The sequence below is a fragment of the Apteryx mantelli genome, chromosome 2 (genome assembly GCF_036417845.1).
Source record: "Apteryx mantelli isolate bAptMan1 chromosome 2, bAptMan1.hap1, whole genome shotgun sequence".
Lineage (NCBI taxonomy): Eukaryota > Metazoa > Chordata > Aves > Apterygiformes > Apterygidae > Apteryx > Apteryx mantelli.
Genome location: NC_089979.1, coordinates 69,599,238 through 69,613,198, shown reverse-complemented (window position 1 = coordinate 69,613,198; position 13,961 = coordinate 69,599,238).

The following is a 13,961-nucleotide window of genomic DNA, read 5'->3' as shown; positions in this document are numbered from 1 at the left end:
CTTTTCTACTGTGTCTGTATAATGTTTTTGTGATGTCTATGAAATATGAGTAAGGGCTTGTCCACAAAGTAACTCCCAATTCTTTAATTTTGAAGTAAGAGCACTTACACTGGGGCGTAGGTTAACCCTTCCTAAAGCTCCTGTGTAGGCTGGTCGTAGTAACCTTGGCATTTATATTCATTAGCTCCTGGATCTTTATGCTATAGGCATTATGAAATTAGAGAATAAAAGATAACTTGTTACCATAAAAATTACAGTATAATGTGAATTAGTTGTTTTTTATTTTCATGCTACTCAACTTTCTTCTAACAGGAAAAATGTGATATAAGAATTAGTTGCAATGACTACCAATGGGGCCAGAGTTCATAGTAAAATTTAAGGCTGTCCAAGCTCTCTCTCTGACATCCTCCATCTCTGTCTCCTTTGGAGGACTGAGGGAACTCTATTTGCCTAAATTAGTATATGTTTGCAATTGTTTTCACATTGCATTTTGCATTTACTTGGCACTCTTGAATACTAAAATAATTGACTGTGCAGTGGATTTCTTCAGTATGTCACTATGTCAGTACCAACAAACTGCTAATTATTCTAATATCTATATGTGAATGCAACTGTGGAAAAACTAATGGTCTTCCCCCCCCCCCCCCAAAAAAAAGTGTTTCATGATACTGCATTAGATTAGTTTTTAGTCTTTTTTCCCTCTCATGTGCTATGAACTTATTCACCAAGTATTTTAACCTAAAATATAGGTGTATAGCATTTGTCTTCCATTACTTCTGGATGCTAACTCTTTCCCTTTTTAACATCCTCTGTTGATGCACTATAAATTGTTTCAGCTTTCTGTTCTTGCTATTAAGGGCTCACATTATGCTATTACAAATTGGTCATATTCCATATTTTTTGCTTTATATCAGTTATGACAGCCTGGATTCTTTTAAACCCTTTCCCCCCCCCCCCCACAAAAATTCCTTATTTCTATACTTCCCCATATTTTTGAAAAAGTCTTGCCCAGTACATTTATAAGTTAACTCCTTGACCTCATTCCATCTTCCCAGAAAATCTCTCTTCTCCTTTGCTTGCTTTTGAGAACTAAAGGAAGAGGAAATAAATTATTGCAAGTGCTCTTTTTTTTCTTTAATGAGTGCCTTACATACTAACCTGGTTTATCTCTCTTTCCTCTCTTTCCTCTCTTTCCTCTCTTTCCTCTCTTTCCTCTCTTTCCTCTCTTTCCTCTCTTTCCTCTCTTTCCTCTCTTTCCTCTCTTTCCTCTCTTTCCTCTCTTTCCTCTCTTTCCTCTCTTTCCTCTCTTTCCTCTCTTTCCTCTCTTTCCTCTCTTTCCTCTCTTTCCTCTCTTTCCTCTCTTTCCTCTCTTTCCTCTCTTTCCTCTCTTTCCTCTCTTTCCTCTCTTTCCTCTCTTTCCTCTCTTTCCTCTCTTTCCTCTCTTTCCTCTCTTTCCTCTCTTTCCTCTCTTTCCTCTCTTTCCTCTCTTTCCTCTCTTTCCTCTCTTTCCTCTCTTTCCTCTCTTTCCTCTCTTTCCTCTCTTTCCTCTGTGCTCCCAGCCACAAACAAGCCATTATTTTATGTTTGGCCACTGCTTGTTCAATCATGTAAACTTTTGGGATTTTTGCTGTTCTAAAAAGATGTACACAATTCCATTTATACTCTGGAGGACAGGAAATAATAAGAAAACTAAACTTCACAAGTTAGGGAAATAATTAAATGGATTCTCATGTTTTTTTCCAGAAGGATTTTATATACAGTATAGGTTGGCAACAGCTCAGCTTTTATTACAGAAGTTTTTATATTTTATTTATTTTAAAAAGCTTTGTATTAATCTTAATATTTAATATAGAACTCCTAACTATTTTGGCAGTTTATAGACATTAATTTTAATCTTGCCTGTGAGGCAGAAAAATTCTGTCTCCACTGATGAAGCAGAGAGCGTAACTTGCACAAAGTTGCTTTAGTAAGTCTGTGGTGAGCAGGGAGTAGATGTTAATACCCTCAATTGTCCTGTGACCAAAGTCCAAGAGTTCTTCTATACCTGAAATGAAACAATACCAAGATAAACTCAGTTTTCTTTTACCCTGGAGATTTTAAGTTGCTTCTGTGTTGTGTTCTAAGCTAGTGTAACTTTAAGTGAAATCCAGACAGCCATAAAGTAGGCTTCCTGTATTTTGTTTGAAGCTTCTTTTTACTTTTGATCTGTTCCGTTTTCTGTGAACAGTGCTATGCAAACAAAGAAAGCAGGTATTACAGGAAGAGCATAAAATCCTTCATTTTCAGATGACTCTTCTGAATTTTGTCCACCTTGCTAGTGGTCAAAAGCTGCTGCCTTTTGGCAGCTGTATAGAACTGTCATCTGCCTATAATGTTGTCGTGCCAGATCTACATCCTTTTGTCATTCCCTTGTAATGAAGCAAGAAAGTAAACCAATAAAGAATATCCATGCACGAATATTGAGTTAACTTAGAAGATAATGTGGACTTAACACTTCTTTTCTATACCTGGATCAGTTCTGCTTTTTCTTGAGATATGATAGTTATATCGCTTCTTTGCGCTGTTGGACATTTAAATATTTTTTCTCTTTGTTAGTTTTCTCAGCTTTGTTTCCTCTTCTCTTACTGTTTCATTTTACATGTCAATTTTTAGCTTTTAATTTTCATTAAGACATAATTGCAGGATCATAAAACTTATGATCTTTCCCTATCCAGGTTCATGTATTGCCACTAATTCTCCTGGCTTCTGAGCATTCATGAACATACTTAGAGTTAGTATCTCAGTTTGGGTCAGCTATGGTTATTTCACTGAAGCCAAAGAAACTATGCTGACTTATTGCCTGACAATAAATGCCACTGTAATGGCTGTACAATCTATCTGTCACATGGTAAACTCCTATTTTCCTATAACTGCAGCAGGAAAGAGAAATCAAATATCTCATGTGCTTCTATTAATATGGTACATCTGAATCCATGGCATTGTAAGTCTGACTTCCTCTTCAAGCTATCTTCTACAATAAAGTTGGTGACAACATGTCCTGTGCCAAGGAATCCCGTCAGGCATGGGAAAGGGCTGCAAGACAACAGGCTCTGCATGTGCTCTAAATCTGGTTGGTTCTGTGGTGCCAGCGTGGCTGCTTTGCTCTCTATTAAGACAAGTCTGTCTATTCTTAGGTTACTGAATTTTCTAGGTAGCACTAGCAGCAAACAGGAACTACCAAGCCAGATCTTAGATGTGGTTTAAGAAAAGTATTTGTGCCTACTTCCAGTGAAGTCTGTCTTGAGGAAATGCCTCTAGGGTTCTTAAGAAAATGTGAGGGGGTTTTAGGTCTTGATATAGCAAGCTAATGTCCAAGTTCTCCCTATCCTACCTAGGAGGGACAAATACAGCTATTTTACAAGAAAGCTACAGCTTCAGTTATGGTCTTTGAAGCCATTGGTGAGTAGTTCAACAAGCTGTTGAAATCATCTTTGGGAATTTGAACACGTTCATAGGATCCATTTACTAGTACCCCTTGTAGAAGGAATCAGTTCCAAAATCTTCACTTTGCTTCATTCTGAGTTTCTAAATTTCTTTGTTTCCAGAGCACTGCAGTAAATACTGGCACTCAGAATTAACATAAATATGGATATAATAAAACCTGTGACTAGAATAGGTTTTTTCACAGTATTGCCCTTAAATAGGGAAAAGGAATGAGGCAGCAGTGGTATGTCAGTGACCAAGCATCGTGAAAGCTCTACAGTGCAGTCTCTTGTATAATGTGATATTGTTGGCCACATACTGCAAAGGCACTTCTTCATGCGCTCTCCATGTCTTCAAATCTGCAAGTCCTCATACTAGTTTCATTATGCGAGAACCGTCACAGTGCTTTGCAAGACTAAACATTATAGTTAGAGCTCTCAGCACAATAAAGTGAGGCCACTACAGGCTGTGATTTGGAAGTGGATTATGTTATGTATAGAAAGTAGAGGCACCCAAATGTGCAGATAGGCAAGTTATTCAAACCCATCTCAGTCTTAATTTGAATGAACAGGTCCAACTAAATAATTGTCCTCCTTGAGCAAAGCAGTATTGGAACTAAAAATTGCAAGTGCTCCTTCTGGAATTTCAGAATCACTTGTAGCTTAAGTGTAGTTCCATGTAGCTTAACATGTAAGTGTAGCTTAACTTGTAGTTCCATCTGAACATGAGGAAGTACTTTTTCACTGTGAGGGTGACAGAGCACTGGAACAGGTTGCCCAGAGAGGTTGTGGAGTCTCCTTCTCTGGAGATATTCAAAACACGCCTGGATGCAATCCTGTGCAATGTGCTCTAGGTGACTCTGCTTGAGCAGGGGGGTGGGACTAGATGATCTCCAGAGGTCCCTTCCAACCTCAGCAATTCTGTGATTCTGTGTAAAAGTTGAAGTACTCTTTTTGAAGAGAGTTGGGAGGGAGTCATTGCTCTGACTGCTATGACTGAGGCAAGAAAAGAAGCCATATCATCCAATGATGAATGGTGCTGTTAGAAATGGCATCTCCGCTCAGTGCGTTTTTACACCTAGCCTGCTATATTAATACTCTCATGTCTAATCCAGCAAATCTGCTTGTTCTTAGAACACAGGTAAAGGTGTTTTCTATTTTTTTGAACTTGATGGGTTTGATGTTGCAGTCAAAAGATTTGGACAATCATGGACATATCCACAAAGAGGTTTTGGGGCCCCTGAAAAGCTTTAATGTGTACAGTGGAGTTTATGTAGGCTTTAGGCAGCAACTGAACAGAATTTAAGCACTTCAGGCTTTAACACTCCTTTAATCCTCTCTTGCTCTAGCCTAAAGTTAGGATTACTTATTCTGCATACTATCCAAATTTTGATACTGTGAAATCATTTTAGTGGGAAGTATGCTAAAAACTGTCCTTAATATGTAGTTCAAGTTTACGGTTGGTAATTTTCTATTCCCAGTTTACACCATTCTGTGCAGTGCAACTAATGGTAAAATCCAAATGAGTGTTTATGCTCCTTCAAATGAAGGCTGCATGCTTTTTAAACAAACAAACAAACAAAAAAAAACCCTCTACATATCTAACTACATAGGTAAGAAGTGATTTAAGAGTAACTAATCCCTAGTATGAGTCACACCTGATTTCCACTGACTCCTCATCCTTAATAAATGACTCATGCCCAGCTATACAAACTCAGTTTGCAAGCTCCATCTTTCCTGGGATTAAAATGGTCTGAGATTAAGAAATCAGGCTTGCATGCTTGCTTGGGGTAAGACCAGCTATTGCTTAATGCTTTTGGATCCCCAGACATCCAAAGGAAAGACTGGATTCACCATCTTAGACTTGTTTAGTTTTGCATTGCAGGACAGCTTCAGTATCAGCTGTTCTTTCACAAATAACACCTAATTTTGTTTCCAACAACTTGAAGCATAGACTGTGTACAAATGATGTATGTTTGGTTTCTAAATAGAAATGTCTCTAGTTGGGATAGTTAGCGTTTCTCCTATTGAGAGCTAAATTTTTATGGACAGCAGGGTTGTCAGAAAGGTGCAGTGTCTTTTTCCAGATCATACTTCTTTTTTCTAGATGTAATGCTGGAAATGCAATATCTCAGTAGATTGTGGAGAAGCCAAATAATAAATTTGGACAGCAAGCTTTTCTTAAAATCTTCAGAAATCCTTTGGATTTGTAACCTTGAATATTTGGAGAAGTAAACTTCTTTACTGTTTAATGTATAGAATGACAGATTTGTACTGGAGGGAGGATGAAAATTTATGACAATTTGGTGTCTTATTTTCAGGCTGAATATTTGCGGGTTACCTACTATTCTGCAGAATATGAGCCTTTTGTGAAATATATACAAATCAAATAGTGTTTTGGTTGCAAAGCTTACCTTATAAACAGTATTGCATCAGTTTGAAATCATTCCAACTCTTCTGTCATTCTGGGCTGAATAACAACTGTTTTGTTTCTCCTCTTCACAGACAGGTATCAGAATATCCAGTGTTGATGGTTGATGGCAGATGTTGATGGTACTAGGCTGTGTCACTGCTGACTCTAGCCAAGAAAAAGACAAAAGAGAAAGAGAGGAATGTGAAGGAAGTGCACTGTGGTGGGATGAGAAAAGGGAATGATAAAGGAGAGAAAAAACCTAGATGAGGTAGAGAGGACAGCAATAGGTTTAGTTTTCAGCAAGCATATTTTTTCCACTACATAATGTTGAATACAACAGATAAAAACCAGGTTGCTCAGTGATCGTGCTAAGAATTGGGACAGGGATTTTTCAAAGGATTCTAAGACAATCCAAATCCTATCGAGCCTTAACTGCTTTACTGTTCTGAAAATACCAAATTCAGTCACCACATAAGAGAATGCTCTACAGTGCCTCTCTCTGTGCGAAGCTTCCTTTGCTGTCTGTGGAGATTCACTGTGAAGAAAGATTCATCCTAAATATGTACCTTGATCCACAGACCAAAGGTAACAAAGCCATTTTTAGGCATGCTGGGACTTCATGGATAGTCCCTATCAGTCATCTTCACTGGAAGCCCCTCAAAGTTGAGAATAGCTGTACCATAGGGAAAATGAGTGAATCAAGTTTGGTAGATGTGCAGCTGGCTGAAGAAGGAAACCATATAGGATGAGTACAAAAGGGAAAGAAATAATTCTATACATGAACTGTAAAGAATTCAAGTTCCAAAAAGTCTTGTATGTTCACCATTCCTACTGTAACTCCAAAAATATAGGCAGCTAGTGTTTGCATCCTTGCATCTTTCAGCTAACTTTCTTCTCATTACCCTACAATAATGTTTCTTTGACATTAAGGTGTTAAGAATGTGCTTGTACAACATGGTTTCCTCAGTTTGCTAGATTTTGTCTTCCAGAGCTGTGAATGTTGAATCAGTTTAACTGCACCACTATTCTCTTTCTGGTAATGACTTAAAGTGTTAAAATACTTTTTTGAAAGCACTGATATTTGTATTTGCACAGTTTGGGGGGGCTTCAGGTTGATTTGTTTTCTTTTTTTCTTTTTTTTTTGCATTTTTCAAAATTCATGTTCTGTGGGACAGGGGATTCTTTGTAATTAATTTTCAGTATTGACCTTTTATTCTCTCTGTTTAGTGCATTTATTGAGGCTTGCTTGCAAAAAGAGCTATCTGTATCTCTTCTTCCATTTGTCCTTTTCTATTATTATAATCTCTCCTCAATAGAACTGGTGACCTGTGTTATTTTCTCAGTCTCATGTAATAAATAATGGTAGATGTATGAAGCTCATCACAACAGCAAATAGGATGGTACACATCGTCCTCTCAAAATTGCCACAGCAGAGAGGGCTGGCAGCCCATCCGTTACCTCTGTTACTTCTCACAAAAAGCTAAATTTTTCTGCTCATGGATGTCATAATGCAGCAACAGAAAAAGCTGAGGTAGCTACCTGAGAAAGTGAGCCTACACAAAAATGTTGTTCCTTTTGTCAGATAAGCAACCCACACAGTGTAGCTTACAGTTTTAGCTCCATATTTTCTCACCTGTCCACACCCTTTTCTTTTTCATTCCTCTTGTCTAACAATTAAAAATGTGTTATGCTATTTACTAGTTTTATACTACACAATTTTCCTGTCATTTTTGTGTTCCTTTCACCAAGTACCTAGTGTTTATAGTCTTATTCCTATGTTATCCATTTGAGGCAAGGATATATGTATTTTTATACGTATTTTTATGCAAAGAGAGAGTCTTGAATTATTAAGATAGTAAGGACCAGATCCCCCAAAATACATAGACATTTTGCTCCAACTAATGTACTTTAAATGGATATTAGATGTCTAAGAGTTTGTGTCCACAGACAAATTTCTGTGACATGAGGCTTTGAATTTACCATGTGGCAGCTTTTCCATAGAAACTGCCTGTATGCACATAAGTTTCTCACTGAAAAAGCATAAATGATCTTGTATTTATTGAGTATGTAGGTTGTTACTGTGGAATAGTTGACCCTGTAAAATCACATTCTTCCCTGTCTTGCAGTAACTTTCATGTGTCTATGATCTGAACACTGTAATGGATCTATGTGCGAGTATTTTGCAAGAAGCTAGAGTAAATCTGAGACCAAGCAGAGAGATGCAGCAATACCTCCTTGAATACTTGTGTAGTCTTATAACTTCAGAACTCTTCTTACAAACAAGATGAAGGAGCACTTCTCTTTGAACAAAAATAATGCCTTCTTGTCCTTTGGATTTTCTGTTGAAACAGAAGAGCTAGTGGTACTGTTCTGCCACAAAAGAAAATCTTTCCTAAAGAGAAGACTTTTCCTAGTAGATGAAAACCAGAGCACTACCCTGAGCTCGTATGTTTAATATGCATGAAACAATTGGGTTCTTGTGCAGAAGAACTAATAGCAATTAATCATTTTTAAAGAAACTTTGAATACAAACTATGTTTTTTAGAAATTCTTGAAAAGCAAAAATGTACAAATTATTACAAAAGGAAATCTATTTGCTCCTCCCTAAGACTGAGTTTCAGAAATTTAAACTGATTCAAATTCAACAGCCAAACTGGAACACCTAAGTGTATACATTTGGCTTGGGCAAAGGTGGATTTATTCCTTGGGGGAGGTGTAGGAAGCATTTTGGTGGCAGGAAAGGCAGAGCATTTTTTCCTGGAAAACAAAAGCTGAAGAAGAACAGTTGGTGCTTAACAAAAAATTGCATTTGATCTAAGATGGGTTTTTACATTTTTAGTTAATGAGACCATTAAAAAACTAAAAGAAACAATGAGCTAGGTGCACTGAAGTGCTGGGGCAGGAGTCTTTAATCCAGGTAGTCTAGTTATCAGACCAGTCATCTTGGCTGCTGAAGACTATTTCAATTCTCTTTGTCTTGAGAAGGCTATAACATTGCCAGAGACACTAATTTACAGAGTACGTTGGAGTACAAGGAAGGAAAGATTGAGGGACACTGTCCCACCACATTGTATAACACAATCTACTTGGGCATTTTTGTAGCAAATGTTAGAAAAGTGGAAGACAATAGAATTAGGTCTCCTATATCTTTTTTTTTTTAATAGAAGATACAGCATATCTCACCAGTTTATGGAATTTATAAATATAAAATTAAATCAGAACATTTACAAATGATTCTGTTGAATTTTATTTTTTATATTTCCCCAGCATTCTAGCTGAAGCATCAATACCGGAGAATCTGTTCTTAATGCTTCTGCTTCTCCTCCAAGGTAATGTTGACACAGGAATTCAGCAGGAGGTCACAAGTGTATTCTCAAAGTGCAGAAATATTGGATCCTGTTTAGCCCACCTGTTAGAGAGCTGTCTGCTCTCAAAATCCTCTAAAAAAGTGAGTCAGTTGCAAGTTGAGGGGGAAAAATTGTCAAAATACTAAATGATTTTCTTTAGTGTCTCTCTATAACTTTGGGGGGTTGAGGGCTGTGTGGGTGTGTTGTCTTTTTATTTTTTAACGATGGCTTCATTAGAAATATTGCATGCTACTACTCTATTTGGTTTTTTTAACTGGTGTTCATACAACAGATTTTTAATAGTTAATCTTAAGGAATTTCCTGAGCCCCCAAAAATTAAAATTGAGTTAATGTTTTGATAGTGTAATGTACAGATCATATATTTTTCAAGGAAGTTCTCATCATCCATTTCAGAACAATATAGCTTGCCACTTTCCCCTCCCAAGAAAAACCCCACACACCTTTTTTTCAGCCCTGCATCAGGCATGCAAAGGATAAAACATTGGAGGAAAATGTATCGCATTGTTTAAAAAGTGCTTAATTTCAAGTGCTAAAATGCCTTACTGTCATTGACTGGATATAGCTTTCTATCACTCCAGGGCAGAGGTTAAAAAGCTGAGAGCTTTAGTGACATTCTCTGCGTTGCTCTCCGTTGTCTTGTAAGTGTAACCTTAATTGAATTTTCTGGATTTACAGTACTTGGTTTAAAGACAGTATTTAAATCTAACTATCACTGTTTGTATAGGGGTAACAAATACACAGCCCTGCCTCACCAGTTCCTAGACAACCATGCAGTAAGAAGTTGTCCTTGTCTTGAAAAGAAAACAGTATCAATAGGCAGTCATCGTAAAAAATGACAGAACGTTTCTCTCCATTTCACAGATGAGAAAGAGAGGAGTGCTGATACTGAAATACTGCCCAGGGTCACTGTAGCATAGGCCTCTTAGGTGCCAGTCTACTGCCTGTACACTGTAATTGCTGTGTTTCTCTTCCTTTGTCTTACAGGTTGCACTTTTAATTGGTGGTTTTATGCTGCTGGTTTATGAAATGGTGTTGCATGGCCTTATTCCCATCAGCTGACAGAGGGATGCAAGAATTTCATTAGCTTGCAGACTGCTCTCATTCTGGCTGATATGACATGAAAAATGTAGTTTAAAAATACCTTCCAGTGCAGAGCTGCCCTGGTGGCCCAGATACGGCCATGTCAGAAACTCCTATTCATTTCATAGCCTTTTAGTCCTCTAGCTGCCACATTTACCAAGTAGAGTCCCGCAGGTTTTTCCACAGCAGGCAGAAGGGTAGCTGGGCTAAGAGTTTAGTGGGTACTTCAACAAAATGTGTTTGGGTACTTGCTGGAAATTCATCAGCGAGTGCTTTTGATGTAGTAACTTCCTGAGACTACCTTACGTAGCACAAAGGCTTGCAGCCTTCCCTATGTCAGGATGCTATCTCGCAGCACAAAAACTAAAGTAGAACCTTTTCCCACCTACCAAAAAAAGGAGCTGCAAGTCTCTTAGACACTGTGACCCCAAAGCAAACAACCTCCATCCTCATGTGCAAGTTACAGATAAAAATGTTTGTGTGTCTACTTCATTTAGGGGGAATAAAGTTCAAATTTTGAAAGCCTAGGTATTCACAAAATAAAAATGATTCTGTACATCCCACCTTCCAGTCAGAGACCAAAACTATACCACGTGACTTCTGCATCCACTGAAAATGCCTTGATTAGTTACCATACAGCACCCGGCTCCTCCCAGATAAGCAACAGACTACAAATTCATCACAGAAATTGGCAAATAATGTTGAATAATAAATATATTTGAGAAAATTGTACTGCGTTGGCTGACAATTCATTAAAAAAGAAGAGCTGACATTGATCAAATGAATTGTTTGTTACTAATTATTTGCCTAGCGCTAGCTGTGATGTGAGACCTTGGGGGGGGGAATAAATTATCTTAATGAGGGATTAGGTTAAGGCATGTTATAAATTCTCATTTCAAGAGCCAACCCTATCATTAATATACTAGCCTATAACTGTGAATCTTCTTTAATAGTTGTCTGTCTTCCTTGCACTCCATAAAATGTTCCCCTGTTTAAATCTATGTTTTGAAAAGGAACTATGTGGCCTCCCAGATTTTATGGTCATTAGGAGTACCAAAGAAATACCTATGAGGAAATAACACTAATGTAGACTGTAAATTATATTTCATTATGGAGAAAGAGATGTTCATACCAGAAGGCCAGCTGAAGTACCAGATACCTTTGACTGTGACCTAAACACATCCCTGCTTAGATTTTGGAAATCTTGTTTGTATAGTTCAAGTAGATTTACAGAGACAGAGTTTTCCAAGTGAAATGAGCATAGAGAAGTGGGGATAAGCTAACTTATGCAACCTGGAAGGGAAAAGAGAAACAAGGATGCATATATTGTTTTGCTTGCAGTGGAGTCGAGAGCTCCCATTTATGATCTAAACACTGTACAAGAATTAGATGGTAATGTTATCTTTGTGTCAGACAGCCAAGTAACAAACATTTTAAATCTGTCTGGTCTTTCTCTGTTATGTTTCTGTAGCCACAACATTATACTTAATTACTATAACAGCTATTAATAATTCATACCAAAGTCTGAGACAGTTAAATCATAGGCTATTTGAGATGGGGATCATTTGTGCAATGTTTGGTAATGCTAGATACTACTGCAGTGTAACTACCAAATAATAATAATATAGCACTGTTTTTCTCTCCCTTTTTTCCATCTTCATTTTCAGTAGTTGACCTCAAAGTGCTTTTAAAAGAAGGGCATGTTATTGTCTGTATTTCTACAGAAAGGTCAGCACCCACAGTCGCTCAACAGGTCGACATGGCAATCAGCCCACAGACGCACAGCTCCCAGTGCCATGCCTCAGATGCCTTAATCATATGCATGCTTTTTCTCTTAGAAACCGCTTCCTTAAAAGATCAGCTTTGCTGGTTATTTTGTCATTTGAGTAGGGAAAAGTAGGAGGACATATTAGGTGGTCTTGCCTTTCTTTGAACTCTTTTTGGTTTCGAATTTATTTTATCAAATTTCCTATGTATTTTTAAGAAATGATAAAAGTGTAAGCTTCAGTTTGCCAGGAGCTTTAGAGCACTTTTTAAAATAATGCCTTCCTTACCTTTTTTTTCACTTGTCTCATATACACTGCTGGTTTTGACTAGTTACCTATCTCCTCTTTTCTGCAGCCCATGACATATTATAAATTGAGGTTCTGGGAGCACACATGAGATGATGGGCTACCGATGTAAATTGTCAGAGCTCCTTAGGGATGTTCTTTATTTCACTGGGAGCAGAACCAGGCCCTCTGTGCTACCAGAGAGATGTGTTTCAGGGCACTGTCAACCCCTTGCTATTGAGATTCAGAACAGTAACAAGCTTCCAAGCATTCACTGCCCTATTTGGTACCAATTCAGAGGCAGCACTTGTGTGTTTGTGTTTGTGCAGTAAAGATTCATCACACATTTTGGTCAGTTACCTGTTGGCTCCACAAACACACACACGCAGGAAAAAAAAAGAGCTTCATACGCTTCATTCATGTCAGAACTCAACAACTTTAACAGCGCAAATATTCTGCAGTCACTCATGAAAAGAAATTTTTAATAATAAATATCTAACAATTAATGGGCTGGTAGCTGCAGTTGTCCTCAGGGCATAATATCTAATTTCCTTGCAATGTTTCATATCCTTACTTTTCACGCTGCAACAGTCTATCATTAAAACCGAATGCAGGTTTCTATCACTTTTATTTATTTTTCAAATCAACTTATAAATCAGTGCCAGGCCTTGTTACAGATGAGTTCCAATAAATTATCCACTGTGGACAAACTGTGAATGTTAAACATTCTCTGCTTCTCCCTTCTCTTTTCCACTCACTGTGCTCCTGTGTAGCCCTCTGAGACTGGAGCACACGGCAGGCAGGGGTTTTCTGAGGGTTTTTCCTCTCTGAACTAGAAGAGAACCTTGCTGCTTAATTATGTGCTATTTAAATAATGTAAAAGTACTTTTTTTTTTCAGGAAAAAAATACATAAGTAAACAATTTCACACATGCAACCTACAACAAAATTTACATTTTTGAAATTTAGTAAGATAGACATCAGCTCTTTTTCTTTTAGCTGACAGGTAATTCCCAGAGCCACTTTCAACTCTAATCTAAGTCATATTAATTCTTTTACCGAAATGTTCTGTCTTTGCCATTTGGACACAAGTTGTAAGCACTTCTGTGAACGAATGCTAACTTTTCCTCGACAGATCCATCAATTCTAAATTGGGTTATTGAAATTAGCAGTGTATTGCTGATTTTGGCATGACACTATCAGTTAAGTAAAGTTTATTTATAGTTTTGTCATTAAGCTGAGGTATCTACAATAAACTAATGTGACATACCCTTGCGTGGCTAATGGAAAACTCTGACTGTTGTAATTAGTAGAATGTCTTTTAAAATTATCCTCTCTTGCAATTGTTTATAGCTGTGATACAACAGTGCAGTGAATTAGCTGTAATCCTTAATCTGGATGAACTCTGTATCGCATGAACATGGATATAAGTCAAGATGCCCAAAAAAAGCATTGATTTATAGAAAATCCCCTCCATAATGCTGTGTTCTCTCCCAGTTTTCCATTCCTGGATCTTCTCCCTTCTGCTTTTTTTTTTTCTTTTATGCTTCCTTTCTCTTTCAAACTTCTTGGGTTTTCAATACCTTTCC